Genomic DNA, 18,348 nt, shown 5'->3' on the forward strand with positions numbered 1-18,348 from the left:
AGGTTTTTGTTCTTATCAATTCGATTAGGCCTAAATGAATAAATGACCGTAATACGGTGGTCGACAGAACACTAGATAAGTCGATCAGTTTTTATTTCGAACTAGATATATTCTTATTATTTGAACAAGATGATACCCGGCTTTGTCTGAAATTAAATTATGCTTGAGTGATGTTTCACACAATCGGTGAAATCGCTCATTTTTCCAAGAGATTTTCAAGAGATTGGCTGTTCTAGTCGAGGACACACTGCGGTGCACCGAGAGGAAGCTTCAATAGCTTTCCCTGAAATGAATTAGTTCACAATCCATGCAGTCTACATAACACTGTAGATAACCTACTTTTAATTTTATAAAATTATTTTTATATAAACTGTTTGTAATTTATATAAGCTTTAATAAAGATTAATATACAAAAGTCAACTATCATTGTTCAGTTGTGCTATAAACAAAAACATTTATTGCGAACGTACTCCTGTCTTATCAAAGAACCGACTGTTAATTTTAGACACGTCTTCATTCTGTTGGTGATCTGAGAAAACTTTTGTAAATGCACATGAAATGTTAGCCTATATACGGGCGTTACATTTGTCAAAATCGGATTGTTCCATCTTAAATCGGATTTTGATACTTTTCAAAGGCATTCCGATACAAAACCTATTTAAAGACATTCCCAAACACATGAAGTACATTTGTGTGAAATAAAATCAGCTCAGTCGTTTCGGAATCCATAAGGAAACGAACACACACAGAGACATGCACACCGATACATACGCAGAAAAAGCGTCGTTTATATATAAATAGATATTCTTAGGACAACTATCCGTATATTGTATGTTTTTGTTTTTTTCACAACATTTCGACTAAGGCAACTTCTACCTGCGTGCCTCGTTCAAATTCGGGAATCGCTTTAGCGAACTCACAAACAGCTGTATATATATATATATATATATATATATATATATATATATATATATATATATATATTAGAAAGGAGACCCGACGTTACCCGACGTAAGGAGACCCGACGTATGATCAACGAATATTTCACACTCCTATATTTTTATTGTCATCGAAATCCATGAAATCGCCCGGGAGAAAGCTTCACATTCTTTTATGCAGGAACATACTCCAAAAGATATGTTATTCTATATTTTACTCTAGAGAATCTACTGTTTCATTTATAAAATATTTTGTATTAATGTTTTTCCAGTTAACGAAAAAAAAACTTTAAGAAATTTACGTGCGGAGTTTGAACCGACAGACCACGTCATGCAAGAAATAATTTAAAATACGTACATTTTTAAAGTCTTATAAAATTATTTGCAGTTGATAAAAACATTAAGAAATTTTCGTGAAGAGTTTGAATCAAATTTGATCTGTAGGAGATCACGTCATACAAAAAAAAAAGAAGCTATCAACTTACTCACTGCCCGTTCTATCATTGTTGCTAAGCAACGACATGGAAAGAATGGCTTACCGATGATAGTTAAATTAAAATAACTGTTTTGATTATGGCTAATTATCGGTATTCTGAGAAAAAACTTAATAAAGATCACTCCCAGACTTATACACTAAGTTCTGTAAATTTTAAAGAAAATCTGTTCAGCCGTTTCGGAGTCTATAAGGAACGAACTCACACACAGACAAAGTTGCATTTATATAATTGTAGATACACACACACACACACATATATATATATATAATGTTTTACATCAAAATTATTTTTATTTTAATGTTTCAATCAAAAATACAAAACAGACTACTTCAAAATAAATAATAACTGCTGTATATTCATACATATTATTGAAACACAGCTAATATTAGAGCGTTATCATTACCATGTGTTAAAGACATCACTCTTTCTCCGCTGCAAATTCCCAATTATAATACTCCATATGGATACGGACAAAGTAGTAGATGCCGTTTTCCATTCACGTCTCAACGGGGTATTTCAAAGGCAGGTGATAAACAGCAACAAACTTGTTTTAATTTACCAGTTTATTATTACAGAACAATGCCAATCATGCAGACCCCGTGAATATGTATTCTCCTGAAAAACATGGATTTGCCTTGAAGATGATTGCAAGGGAAATAAGCACGTGTCGTCGCTTATTGCCGCTACATGCTTTTCGTTGCTCCTTTACATTTTTCGAATTAACAATTGTATGTTTATTTCCAAATGTAAACAAAGTATACATTTATAGATTCAAATCGAGCTACCTCTAAATCGAGGTGCTTTGAATTGGTGCAAAATTTCTAGAGGTCGAGTTCGTTCTGCTTGGATTTAACTAACAATATCATGCATTATTGATTTTTAGTCACTTTTTTCAAATATTAAACCTGCATTTAATGCATAAAAGAAACGTATAGGCGTCCCTTACAGTTATGTCTGAAATATTAATAGATAACTTTTATATTTTATTTGTAATTTTCGGCAGTGCCGTGATCGGTATAAGGTATGAAATTTAACATCCAAAATTGTATATTATGCAAATATATAAATGAATTTCTGTAAATTGGATTACTCTAATCATAGTTTTCTTTTGTACAACGCCCCGGCCGATTAAACCTTTTACCTTCTTCAGGTTCAACTTTCTAATGCGAGAATGATTATCAAGGACTTTTAAACTGTAATAATTTAGAACCGAACCATTTACTTAATCAGCAAAGATTATTCTCGTTGTGTCAGCAATGATTGGGTGAAAGTTATAAATATGGTTTAAAATTATTTAATGTTAGTAATTATCGTGCCAAATGAGAATTAAATCTTAGCCTCGAATAGATTTCAACTAAAAATTGATAGTTATTCAACCATTATTTCTGAATCGCCTTTCGAAGAACATTATTAAGATTTGCAAAAGAATTCGAAAAACAAAAAGCATCAACTTGGGGCATTTCATCCCAGGAAACGTTCAAATGAATACACTACAGTTTTTTCTCTTGTTGTTATATTATAAACCTTTTGAAGAATTCAAAACACAACAACCATTGGTGAAAGCAACAGTCCGTTTTTTATTTCTCCTGTTGTTCTTGCTTACGGTAGATAGAGAGAGATAGTGAGGGAGCAATAGAGAGAATTATCGTGGCGTCCACTCGGTTGACAATCAAATCTCCAACTGCAATCTTTTTCCTTCTGTCACTTTTTCCTGTCAATCTTTTCAAAACATCCACATAACCAGATTCCTTTCTGTTACATTTTTCATAACAATAACAAGGTTTGTTTATATTTGTGAGAAATATTGAAACAATTACCGTTTAGCTTGTCAATTTCTGACATTTCATCCGCAGACGCGTGCCACATTTTAATTCATGAACATACATACATGTATATACACCTGTACACATATATATACTAGCATGTCAACCCGGCTTAGACCGGGTCATTCGTGTAACATTGTTAGGTATATGTTTATAAGTTTATTAAACATTTAATTCATAATGAATATTATTGTTAACTAATTCGCTTACATATTAAGCTAAAGAAATAAGAGCTTTATCAGATCCATAATTTAATTCCATTTTAAAAGAACACAAAGGGTTTCCCATTTTTCCATAAAAGTAGAGCAAGTGATTCAATATCGGTTTTAGTATTTATTATTAGCAATAACACTACATTTGTATATAACATTTGAAGTTAAACAATTTCAATTTGATAGTTGTATAAAAAGATTCATGGTTATATTTTGTACGACATGCACGTTAAATTTTAGTGCTTTTATATTATGGATACAGCTTTATCATATATCAAAAAGTTTTTCTGTTGGTTTAATTTTTAAGATATTTTCAGGTTTAATGTGAAAGTTTATGCTCTTTCCAATAAACAGAATATAATATTCTAGACAAACGTTTTTTTTAATTTACCCTCCCCCATTTTGAAATGTCTATTAAAATACTTAATTTCTAACCTCAGATTTATATATCACAAATTGAAGATAAAAGATCAATAAATAAAATAATCTAATTTTAAACAAAAAAAAAAGAATAGTTTTGTGCAAATTTACCTGTAAAGTCAAAAGTTTAAAACTTTTTTTTTAAACCATGTTGATTTTTTTAAGTGGAACCTCATATTTTGAAAATCTTGTCCAGTAAATATTAAGCACTTACTATAATTTTTTCCTATTTCATTCAATGTTGTTTTATTTTAGATATTTAAAAACAAGTAATTCCATAAAGAAGATATAAAATATTTTAAATCAAAAACTATATATTTCTTTAAGAGAATATATATATATACATATATATATATACATATATATATGCATATATATATTAGTGATAGGACGATCCCAATATTGTTCCTGATTCCGATACAATTACAGATTCCATACTAAATTCCCGGGTTTCGATACAATTACCGATTCCGATTCATATAAATCTCTAAATATTCAACTATAGAGCTGTTATTTCTTCCGATTTTCGTAAAAACACATGTTAAATTTGCAGATATTCTACTAAACATAAGAATATACTTGTGGAGGATGATCTATCGATTTTAATTTTACTGGTAATTTAAAATCAATAAATATTTACTATTTTATCATTAATACAACCAATGGAAGATTTTGGTTTAAACAAAATCAAATAAAAAAAGACAATTAAAAAAATCGTTTTGGCATCGGAAAATATGCATCAATTTTTCCAACTCTGATACCGATTGCGATACCCCCCCCCACCAAATCTTCCGATTTTTCCGATTAATCGTCCCAACACTAATATATATATATATATATATATATATATATATATATATATATACACATATTATTATTATTATTATTATTATTATTATTATTATTATTATTATTATTATAAAACTGTGTAGAAAATTAACTAAGTCTTCGATCGTATGTTCGCAAATAATTAGTATACATTATTAATTAAATAAGTATTAATTTCTCTTCTGAGTACTAGGATTTCATCTCTACTGACACACTTTTACCGTTATCTCGTAAGGTTTGTTTTGTATTGGCGCAAAATCATCAACGACTTAAAGATTGACGAAGCACGAGAAAAGATAAAACACAGACAAAAATAATCGTGTACAATAAGATGGCAGGTTTTTCTTTAGAAAAATTTTTGTAGCAGTTTCCGCAAGTTTTTTATTTAAAATCTTCTGAAATATTGATTGTCGTTTATCGGTGATACGTCGGCACATATACTCACACATATACACCTTTGCTTTATATATATATATATATATATATATATATATATATATATATATATATATATATATATATATATATATATATATATATATATATATATGTATATATATATATATATATATACATATATATATGTGGGTGTGTAAATATGTTTTTATTTCCCTCTTTTTTAAAACAAAATTCTTCTTTTGTGTGTGTGTATGTATATATATATATACGTATATATATATATATATATATATATATATATATATTTGTGTGTGTGTGTGATATACTAGAGATTCAACCCGGGTTTACTCAAGCCTTATGTACTGTTCATAATTTTATGTGAATATGTATATATATATATTAAAATCTTTTACTAATGTCCAGGTAACCTACATCTAAAATTTCAAGTGTCTTGACCCACAATGTGCGGATGAGTTTGGTAGAGTTTACAAAGGTCAGCTCTTTTTACTTTGACATGATAGCGACATTATGGCCCCAAAACTTTATGTAAAGTATCAAATATTTAGACTCATAATTGGCTTAATAGTTTACTAGAGACCACAAAGGTAAAATCTTTTGACCTTTGACCCCTTGGCCGCCAAAATTTCGGCCAAAAAACAGTTAAAAGGCTTACCCTATATCTGAATACATTTTCTTTTTTATTCCAAATGCTTCAAAGTGTCTGAGTAATTGGGTAGATACTGCAGAGGTTTTAAACTTTGACCCCAATTTTGATCTCTTAACATTTACTGTATTCGACTCATACAAAATTTCAAAATTTTATCCATGCCCAAGGAACCTACATCTAAAATTTACAGTGTTTAGACCAAAAATTCGCGGAGAAGATTGATAGAGTTTTTAAAGGTAAAATCGTTGAACTTTGACTACTTGGCTGTAAATCGATTAAAAAAAATTCTCCCAAATCTCAATACCCCTTATGTAAAATCTCGTGTCTGTAGAGTGAAAATTGACACACACACAGAAAATTACACTTTTATAGATACATAGATATGCATATGTATATATATATATATATATATATATATATATATATATACATTCATATGTGTGCATATGTATATACATATATATTTGTGTATATATATATGTATATATATATATATATATATATATATATATATATAAGTTTTTCCACATTCTTTTTTTTAACTTTAATTGTAATACTTACGAAATGTAAAAATCAGTATTTCTATTGAGTTATGGAAAAGGCAATGAAAGAAAGAATTGCTTTCACCGATTTCACCTGATATCTTCTGCTTGACATAAAGGGTGATTACCATCTCTTAAATGTCATGAATTGAGAAGAGATTAGAGTCGACATAGATTTCTGAATGCCAAACAGATGTGTCTTACCAGGTTTTATAAATGTGAAAGTATGTGACGTGAACCTGAAAATGTTAAATGTTCATATAAGAATGAAAATCGTGACAAGTGAAGTTGATGGTAGAAATGAGCAGGACTAAGGCAATAACTTGTCACTGGAAGACAATACGTTTAAAGAGTGTAGGGCTTAGTATAATAACCAAGAAATTGATATAATAAACTCACTCTGCGGGCCAAGATACAAGTGTAGTATCTGATCCTCAAATGCATAACTTCAATAGTTTGTACTCTGTCAGTAGAGGGGAAACCATTCACGACTTAGACAATGTTTATTTTTATTTTCTCCACATAAAAAACGGCTCTAACTCTGTCCCGTGGGGAGCGCATTGTAAATAGAAACTCCTTCAATGTATCGGTTTGTATTCCGTGGAGAATTACTATGGATAAATGAGCAGATAAACGGTACCATGCATGTCAAATATACTTGAGTTTATATTTCTTTAACTTTCACAATAAAAATATTTGTCCTTCGTCAACTTAATACGCTTAAGTTATAAATAACAGTTTTGTTGGATGTTCGCATGTATTAATGAAAATAATTTCCCATGATAGTAAAGTTGATCAAGAAAATTATATATTCATGAAAATAATTTCCCAGGTTAGTAACGTTGATCAAGAAAATAATATATTCATGAAAATAATTTCCCATGATAGTAACGTTGATGAATAAAATAATATATTCATGAAAATAATTTCCCAAGTTAGTAACGTTGATGAATAAAATAATATATTCATGACAAAAATTTCCCAGGTTAGTAACGTTGATGAATAAAATAATATATTCATGAAAATAATTTCCCAGGTTAGTAACGTTGATGGATGAATAAAATAATATATTCATGAAAATAATTTCCCAGGTTAGTAACGTTGATGGATGAATAAAATAATATATTCATGAAAATAATTTCCCAGGTTAGTAACGTTGATGAATAAAATAATATATTCACAAGTAAACGAGAAGATTGAATGAGATTATACTCCAAATATCTGTTCTTGTTTTTAAACCGAAATAATCTTAATAATCTAAATAATCTAAATGCTCAATCATGTTCAGACGTCAAACGTCTTTCACGCTTTTTCCGGTAATTTAAATTTTCATTATCGATTTATTAAGCAGTTAATTACTACACACACGAATTGTCGCAATCAAACACACAAGGAGTAGAAAAAAGAAAGTTGAAAATATACTCGATCAAACAAAGAGACACACACACATACACACACATGTACAAACACACACACACACATATATATATATATATATATATATATATATATATATATATTCGGTTTTTCAGTCTTACAGATTATGACTACCCACAAAGGGGTTCCAGCGTTGAAATTCTTGTGGCTGGAGGTGGGCAATCTCCAACCAGAACTCTCCTGACTCGACATTGTAAAATACCAGTGACAAGTGAAGTGTATGTACAGGACGACTGGGAACAAATGCCCAGATAAGTGGAGAGCACATTCAGCGCCTAGAATTCCCAAATTGTCAACTAACTGGTACTAACCAAGTTCAACGTTGCTTAACTTCTGTGATTTGACGAGAACCGGTGTGTCAACACGATTATATATATATATATATATATATATATATATATATATATATATATATATATATATATGCAGAAGTTTTTATATATAATATATATATATATGTAGAAGTTTTTACGTTGGTTAACTCTTATTATATATATGTGTGTGCGCGTGTGCGCGTGTGCGCGCGTGTGTGTGTGCGTGTGTAGACACAAAGATAAGGTTTGTAATCAACAGATTTAAATCTTGAAAATCTTTAATTATATAATAGTGCTTAATAATTAATAGAATCCATTGTACATAGGAAATACATTTCATGCATACAAATATATTCTGGTCACACATCCGGTACATGTACAATATTGAAAGATAGGAAGCATCTACGAAACTTAAATCTGAGAATATCGATCATCCAAAAGATACATTTGATACATATCCCAAGTCTGTACTTACCGTACGTTTCTATAGATATAACATCGATCGTGCGTGCACACAGACACACATACATACACACGCATATATATATTTGATTTTACAAACATATTATATATATATATATATATATATTTGATTTTTGGAAAATAGTTTATATTTACAAATATATAAATATTCACATTTCGCTGTTTCACAACTCATAAGTGCGTCTAGACAGGCATATACACACACGCACAGAAACACACACACACACACACACACACACACACATATATATATATATATATATATATATATATATATATATATATATATATATATAACTCAGATCAGTTTGCTTGGGCGTTAAAATCGTCCATTCCATTTTTATCTTCCGGTTTCAAAAAATTGTCTGCCTACCTATTCCATGGGCGCCCTGTCTTAAGTCACTTATTAAAAGCCACTTCTGCGATCTGAAGCATACACAATGGCCACAGTATTTTCTTTTTGTTTTAACTTATTTTTACGTGTTTAACTTACAAAAAAATTTAATTAACTGATTTTAACATAAATGTACAATACATAACTCTAATCATATGTATAACCATATTTACTGATTTTAGTAGCGTTCTTGTGGTTTTTGACGATTTTTGTTTTTCAGTTTTTACTTACAAACATATTTTCTCTTCAATGAGGAGGGAGATAGAAACTTGATTTTAGTAGTGTTTTTAGTAGGGGCTCCTTAATTTTTATTAGTGCTTATAGTAGTGCTCTTGAGGCTTCCTGTGTTTTATTTTTCACTTATCATTTAAAATGTGTTTTCTCAAGACAATAAAAGACAATATAATTTCGAAATCACTTTCTATTTTGAATATTTTTTCATCTGACCATTTAAGAGCCAACGAGTAGACTAAATGAAAAATAATTACGGATAGCAGGGGGAACAGACGGAACTTTTCTGAAAGTGAAAAGTCACGAAAAATAGAAAACAAGATAATAAAAAATGCCGGGGGGACTGAAAAGCCAACGTCAAATCGGGGCTGTTAATCAGTGCTGAAAGTAGGGGTTCGATTTAATAGAACGTTGTATATGAAACTGAACCCCCTTCCAAATCTTAAAATAGTGATTTTTTTCAATTTTGTTATAATCTGATAGATTGTGTTGAATAATTCGCAAAAATAGTTGACAAAAGACGAAAAGGAAAAAAATTGTAACGATGGATTACGATTGTTCAGGTGAACCTACATATTTTTGGAAAAATATTTTCTTTACCCAAATCGTGCGTGATTAAAAGTAGAACTTGTTTTTTTAATACGGTTTTCCAAAATTATTTATTTACGATATTTTATCTGTATTTTCTATTGAAAGTGGGAGTGTTCCAAACAAAATAAAGCAAATATGTTTTTCTAATTTAAAGAAAAACTACTTGATCAATTTGAATCCATTTAAAAAACCTAATTTTCATCCATTTACCCAACGCAGTTTCCATCTTAACAAGTCATCAAAATATACATTTTTTGGCTAATACGTTTCAATATAGAAGTAGTTTTTTTAATAATTGAAATTTAAAATTTTACCGTTGGGGATTACTTTCTTCAAGAAATGTAACGTACAATGAGATCCTTCTTTCTGTCGATGTAGTTAATTTTGTAATCGTTAGCATTTTTTTCAAGTTTGGTAGCGGGGGTATAAGCAGAAAAGTGAAATTGAGTAGGGTAGGGTCATCAGTTTCAAACATTTTAAAAATGCATAGAAACATTGCAAAACGTGTAGGGTGGGTTTAAAGATTAGCTTTGAAAAAGTTTCACCATTAATTATTATATATTATTTCAGTTCTCTGTGTTTCACATGTTACTTGTCTTTTCGCGGGTTAATCAGTAGTTGTTGAAACAACGTGGTTGCTATGGAAACCAGTCATAAAAAAGGTCGATCACCTCCTCCCGTTTTTTACGATCTTGAATACCAGTAAAGTCATCATAATTTTGTTTTACTAAACGAAAATTTACAACGAAAATGTACATATATATATTTGTATATACATACATATATACACACACACACACATATATATATATATATATATATATATATATATGAACAAATGATTAATAAAACATGTTAAAAGACATCTTGAAAAAGAGTTAAAAACATATTTAATTTTAAGAAAGGAAGCACAAGATGAGTGGATAGTCCTTAATCCGCGGAGTGTCGAAGAAATACTCTCCTTCTCATCAGAGGGTAGGAATTAGCAAAATGCGGGATCGGATTTTGCATATAAAAGTATTTAATGAAACTACAAATAAGTCACAGATCTTACTTGGTTAAAAAAGGGTGAGGTAAGGGGAATAGGAAGTAAAAGAAAAATTATAAAAAGATTTCACATGAATGGATAGTCCGGTGAAGGGTAAAAAATCCAAGAATGGTAAAATTCTAAACGGTCGAATTAAAAATTTCCAATCCAATGGGTAAATTCCAAATGGTCCAAAATGATCCAAAAGACAGAGTTCCTTGGAAAAAATCGCAAATGGAATGAATTTCAAATCATTAAAAGAAAAAGCACTGGAGAGAATATTTAAAACACGTCTGTCAAGGCTGGAGGAATCAAGTAATTTTTTTTAATGTATATATATATATATATATATATACATATATATATATATATATATATATATATATATATATATATATATATATATATATATAGCCTGTGTATCGCTTTATTGCAGGTCGATATTTTTTTTTTAATTTGGAAATTGCAATGAAACGTGCAGAAGTAGAAATTGTACATTGAAGGACGTAACAAGGTGGCTTATTTCTCTAATTTTTCTGGTATTTAAACAAACATTTTTAGAGTTATGCTAGTTTTTGTTATTTTCTGGTAAATGTAAGTGTTTATCACTTTATTGCAAGTTTCTAAAAATGTATATTTTGGGTAATAAACCAATATTCTATCTTCATCTTTCTATTTATATGAAATAAAGAACATTCATAACAATATAAACCACAAACAGGAACAAATTTCACGTTATTTTTTTATAAAGGAAATATTTATTTATCAACATAACTCCCATGCTTCAAAATCACTTTGAATAGCCTCTTTGAACTGATGATGTCAATCGGCGGATTTGAGATGATGTGATGCTATGAAAACCTCCAAAATCCTCCCCCAAAGTTCATCCTTGGACAAAAATGGAACACCTCCTTCAAAAGTTTTCATTTTTATTACTGACCAGAGCTGCTTAATTGGGTTTATATCTGAAGACCGAAGTTGCCATGTTATCTAATTTTCTCCACCTATGCTTAATAACTTAAGTTAAGATGTCACATCATTGTCTGAGTGGGATGGCGCATTGTCGTGCATAAAAAAAAAAACAATTTGCGGTGACGTGCAAATGGAAGGTCATCAAACCATGGTGACAAATGCTCATTTAAAAATAATATATAAGACTGGTTTGTCAGTTTGACACCTTCTGGCAATTGAAATGGTCTAATTAGTTAATTGCAGATTATTCCAGCCCAAACATGACATCTCCACCTCCCTGTTGACGATGGAATCGATAGGGGAGAGACAATCCAAGAGGATTTCAAACTTTAGCCCACCCATCACGGGTTGCTCTGGGCTCATCGGTGAAAATAATATTTTCAAAGCTGGTTTTCATGTTTTTCTGGCCCACATCCAAACGCTTTTCCTCGGGAGTTTGGTTTCAAACGGATGTTGCTATAGTCTTGATGCTTCTTGACGTTTCGTTTAAGATATTGCAGCGTATCTTTCTGGACTTTCTTGTGGTTTTATCCTTCCTTGCTTTGATGTTCGTATTTTCAACGAATGAAGACAATGTTCTTCCATCTCTTTCAATCTCCTTGGCTAGATCTACGAGAGATAAACCTTCTGCAGCGCCTGCAACAACATGTTCCTTTCCACTAGTTGTCAATCGACCCTTTCTAGGCATTTTGGGAGGTCTGCAATAAAGTGATACACACTTTAAATTGCCAGAAAATAGAAAAATTAGCATAACTTTCAAAATATTTGTTCAAATTAAAAAATTTAGGGAAATAAGGCACTTTGTTATGCTCTTCGAGAGTCTTAAATTTCACTTTTCTGCAATTCATAGCAATTACAAAATTAAAAAAATATTGATCTACAATAAAGCGATACACAGGGTTTATATATATATATATATATATATATATATATATATATATATATATATATGCGCACATCATGATTAGATCACACTGACTGACGTAAAAAAAACATTTTAAAATAAAATGTTTAAATTTCAACGTTATTTCACGCGGTTAACGGTTGCCGAATATATACAGTCCTTGCTATTGAAGACAGAGATGGCTTCTGTCGCGTGGTTCGAATCTATCAACTGGTGTTAATCGTGACACTCTACACTGATGATTCCCGAAAGGATGAAACACTACTGTCTGTAGGTATTTAATGATTATAATACTAAATAATTATGACAGCCCCATTAAGAAACTCGTTTCTTATAGTTGAGCACCTTCAGTCGAATTTAGTCGGTCAATTTAGCTCTTATGCATATATTATCATATAATGATTAGATCACTCTGACTGATGTAAAACACACTTAAAAATAAAATGTTTAAATTTCAATGTTATTTCACGCGGTTAACGGTAGCCGAATAGAAAGTTATGAACAGTACATAGGGCCCGAGAAAAGCTGGACTGACCTGTTAGTATATGAAACAAATGTCCAATTATTCAATATGAATTATCTCACTCATTAAAGATATATGACTATGTTTTATTGTCCAAGAGATTATGTTTCACAACTCTAATTATATCACATTACTATATAAATAAAATATATGTATACATTTTGCAATTTAGAAAAAAAAGTTAAAACGTCTATGCCTTACTTTTAAAATAGTCGAAATATATATTTGTTTTCAAAAAGAAAAATATGTAAATATTTGTATTCTACATAAAAAATACTGCTTTTACCAGAAAACAGCAATAGAGCAAAAATAAATTTAAAAGACTGAAAAGAATAAGAAAAAGTTGTAATACGAATTTCTAGTTTCGTAAAAGTAACAGAAATGTCAGCATTTTTGGAAAAATTGAAAACAGGAAAATGGAAAAATGGTTGCTACAACATTGATTTCGTTCTGAAAGAGAACAAGTAAAAAGAAAAGGAAAAAAATGCAATAGTAAATCACAAAATATGTAAAACGAATAAAAAATAAACCGGTAAACGTGAAAGAAAAAAAAACAGGCAGCAGAAATAGAAAATATTTATAAAAAGATGCTTAAGATTTTCCTCTGTAAGCAAAAAACCTGATTTCTAGATGTCAAAAAAAAAGGAAAATAGCATTACCCAATGACGTACATGATCACACACATGAATATATAAGCAGCTGAACTATATATATATATATATATATATATATATATATATATATATAACTACTTCATTTACTCACATAAACCTAATATACGAAAGTATAGATTTATGCGTAAACTTTAAGTATTTACTTCAAAAGTGCTCAATACGTAGGTAGAGCTAGCTAGTAATTTATAAAATATATATGGCGATTAAGCTACACTGAATATTCTGCGTTTCCTCCACTATAGGATTCGTCAGGCTTATGCGCCTAACGAATAGCCTGACGAATCCTATAGTGGATGAAACGCAGAATATTCAGTGTAGCTTAATCGCCATATATATTTTATAAATTACTATATATATATATATATATATATATATATATATATATATATATATTCGTTTGCGTGTGTAATACAATATACTAATAGTAAGCAAGCTTAACGGATACATTTATTTGTGTTCTACTCCTAGAAAAACGTCGACAGTACCAGAAGAAAATATTGTTCGAGTGTAACGCAAACCGTTTTGTTTTAACTTGCGTAACATATTTTTATACAATAAGCAAGCTTTATTGATACTTAAGTAATGTCTGAAACTAATACATGTACATAATATATTTTCTTATGATACGTGTGTGTATAATCTTTTGACTAGTGTCAATCATCACTTCCTTCACTGATGATTGTGAAAGCATGAAACATTACTGTCTATTAGTATGAAAATAAGTATTATTTCGCCCTTTGCAGAAGTAAGTTTTTAAAAGTTGAGCAATGGGAAAGAAAATCGGTCTGCTGGCTTTATATGAGATCGCGATGTCTGTTCACCTGATCAGATTATTTTAGTAACGTTATGCCTCTATTTAGCTTTATAAATAATAAATCTCCCTCTATGCTAGTGGCGCTTGATTCTGTTTGAGAGGTTCTTTGCAAATGTAGTCAAAGGTAGCTTCGTGGTGGAGTTCGGATCAATTGACTAGCACCAATCGTCACTTACAACATTGATGATTTCAATTGCATGAAAAACTTATCTATAAGTACAAAAATAATTATTTATAGCTTATTATTTCGCCTACTTAAGAAGTAAGTTCTTCGAAGTTTAACACTGTCTAGGAAATAAAACGCGGTCGGCTGGGCTTGTGCGAGATCACTATTTTTGTCGCTCGATCACTTTAGATCGTCTTAATAATGGTTTGCTTGTGTTTGGCTTTAAAATAGTAAAATATTGCTTGATTCTTGTGGCAGTTGACGGTAGCCCAGAAGTAACGACTATTACCAATGTAGTGGAAGGTGAATTCGTTACAGGGTTTGAATCTTTCGACCAGTGACGATCGTTACTTCCTATACTGAATAATAGTGAAAGCATAAAACACTAGTACTCGTGCGCATGAAAGATTATATATATATATATATATATATATATATATATATAAAATTATAAAACTCAAGTGACCTTGTAACGATGTGTGTAACCCACTTTCCGCTTTACGACATCGGTTTACGCATGCACGCATGACCTGCGCACTGAAATATTAACGTCATTATTTCGAAATCAATATTTAACATGGGAAGAGTGGGATTTAAAATAACTTAAACGTAATACAGAAATGAATGATGTAAAAAAAGCAGACAGTATTAAGAATTGTTTATTTGGATAATTTAAACGCGAAAAAACAAAAGAACAATTGGGACGCTGAAATATTAACATTATTATTTCGAAATTATTATTTAACATGGGAGGAGTAAGGTTTAAAATAAACAAAAACAAAAGAAAAATTGGGACGCTGAAATATTAACGTTATTATTTCGAAATTATTATTTAACATGGGAAGAGTGGGGTTTAAAATAACTTAAACGTAATACAAAAATGAACGATGAAAAAAAAATAGATGTATAAAAGTTTGAATTTAACTATGATAAGTATTATGGTATCTGTTCAGTGCACATTTACCTATAAGTATGGCCAACCACTTATAATTCAGTAACTGCAATTTTTTTTTAAATAATCAATTATAATAAACAGAACGACTCATAGAAATCTATTTATATTCTTTTTTTTTTTCATTTTAATATTCTTCCATAGAAATGTTTCTGTTATGTCAAAAAAAAACTATTTTCTTTACGTCACACGTGTCACGCTCATACATGAATTCCATAGCTAATATAACATACTTACCCAACGGGTCACGGGTAGTCTAGTATATATATATATATATATATATATATATATATATATATATATATATATATTGTGCATATTTAGGCAGCATTTTCTCATTTAGACAAATATTATTTAATAGCACGGAATTATTCTGTTTTACAATTTTCCTTTTTGTCTTCTCTAATCTCCGAATAGTCCTTTTTGTGTTCTTCTCGAAATTGTATATGTTGGATCCATGATCGCGAGCGCTTTCGACAGAAGTACTTCTATCATCCTCAGGCATATTGTAGAAATAAATGTAGATTGTTTTTTTAATTTACTTATATATACATTTTTCCTAGTCACGTGGTAATTTGTTACAAGTTAGGTGGGCGGACTTTCTCTTTTTTTTTTTTTTTTGAGTTTCATATCAAAGAATGTTTATTATTCTAAGCAAGACAAAGAATGCTTTAGAAAATGAATCTCCTTAACCTATAGGGTTTCGATGTCTACTATCTCATCAGAGAAGAGAAAATATTAGCAAATACTAATAAAGGTATGTACCCTATTTGCTAAAGTCAGTGAGACATGGAAAGTCAAAATAATAAATTTATCAGAATCAGCAATTCTTGTTTAAATGGGATAACTTACAAAATATTACTGCCAGTAATATTTTGTAAACCTTACAATCTCACGTTTCCATAAAAACTATTCTGAAGAATATATATATATATATATATATATATATATATATGCGTGTGTGTGTGTGTGTGTGTGTGTGTGTGTGTGTGTGTGTGTGTGTGTGTGTGTGTGTGTGTGTGTGTGTGTGTGTATACCCACACTAACAGATATAGTTAAATAGATATACTTCGGATTTCAGATTTTTATTGTGTAAAATTTCGTGGACTGTTTAATCATTAGGATATTTTCTTTTCCATTTTAATTTTCTGTAATTCTGTTGTAGATATATTTTCGCTCGCTGGAAATGTGTTATCATGTATTTCTAAATATATGCTAACAAACAATATTTTGAACTGATTTTTTTACTATTCTTTTGATGAAAAGATTCTTTCTTTAAAATCTATGAGTGTATTTTTTATTCTTTATTATTATACTTTGTTGGCATATTTGATTGAATAATATATATTGTTATTTGTTCGATTATTCATTCATCACTTAATGTATTATCTAATTATAAAACTCACTCGAATATGATGACTTCTATCCTGTAATCCACAGCCATCAATTGTAATATTTAGCCCAGCGTTATAGTTAATCTACCGTTGGGACCGAGTCGGGTATTGAATCCTTAGTATTCGGTGTCGGACTCTAAATGTGATATTTGTTAGACGCCCCATGTTGTATTATTTTAATCCGGGTTAAAAGTCACTGGGGATATGACGTCACAAGTTTCGTTTGATTGCCAATTCCTGTTATTCATTATTTCAGTGATTATAAATTATCAATTCTTCTCGTTACGCGTGCAGTGGTTTTATCGTACAAAAGAGCGTACCCTAACCCTAACCCTAACCTCGACGTAGTCGGTTTTGAATCACAGTTGTTCATAAGATTACTGTGGAAGAAATTATGAACAATAACACACTGAAGCAATAATCAACTATGGGTAGAAAAATGGAAAGAAATAAATTACAATTCGTCTTTGGTTCATGTTATGAGTATATATTCTAAACAATTCGTTTGAACGTTTGTAAAGATTTGTTAAATAAAAAAATGTTTAAAAAATAGTTGCACATGTATTCTTTTTTCCGTATCTCAGTTACTCAGCACCGATCAGCAGTATCTGTCAGTTAAGTGTCAGAGAAGCGTGGAAGGCCTTTCCTCTCCCTCTCACTACTTGTTAACGAAATTGTCGTAGAATTCCTACTTAATTATATATATTTTTTTATTTTCACGACAGACACAACTAATAAATTCTTTCTTTCTTACGTAAAATGATCTTAAACAGAATTCTACGGGAATTTTGAATCATTTGCTTGTATTTCTCTTGCAGAAACTCTGTTAATGTGTCAGTCCATCGATCTTTCCTTTTCAAGGGATTTAATTACCAGAATTTTAAGATGTATCAAGTTAAGGGATTTTTTTTTATCAGAGTGTGGATTTTAGAGTTATCATCTTCTTCGCTTCCTTAAAAAATTCGAAAATATGGTCAGCTTTTCATCTCGCCTGACTTTCCTTCTGCCCAGAGATGTGTGCTCAGCTATCTGCCAGTGCCCACAACTTAACTTGTCCGCACTAGAAGTCAGTTCGAACTCTTTGAAACTCAACTGGAACTGTTTAGAACTCTCTCCACATAACGAGTTTAAATGTACGTGCAACCC

The 18,348-nt window shown here is 30.2% G+C and overlaps 1 long non-coding RNA gene across 1 annotated transcript in view; it reads left to right on the forward strand.

Annotated features, from left to right (window-relative positions):
- Window positions 1-18,348, forward strand: part of LOC145283826 (uncharacterized) — a 365,091-nt gene that overhangs the window by 304,801 nt on the left and 41,942 nt on the right. The gene's annotated exons all lie outside the window — the stretch shown is intronic.

The sequence above is a fragment of the Euprymna scolopes genome, chromosome 8 (assembly GCF_053919585.1).
Source record: "Euprymna scolopes isolate OS-2025 chromosome 8, ASM5391958v1, whole genome shotgun sequence".
Taxonomy (NCBI): Eukaryota; Metazoa; Mollusca; class Cephalopoda; order Sepiida; family Sepiolidae; genus Euprymna; species Euprymna scolopes.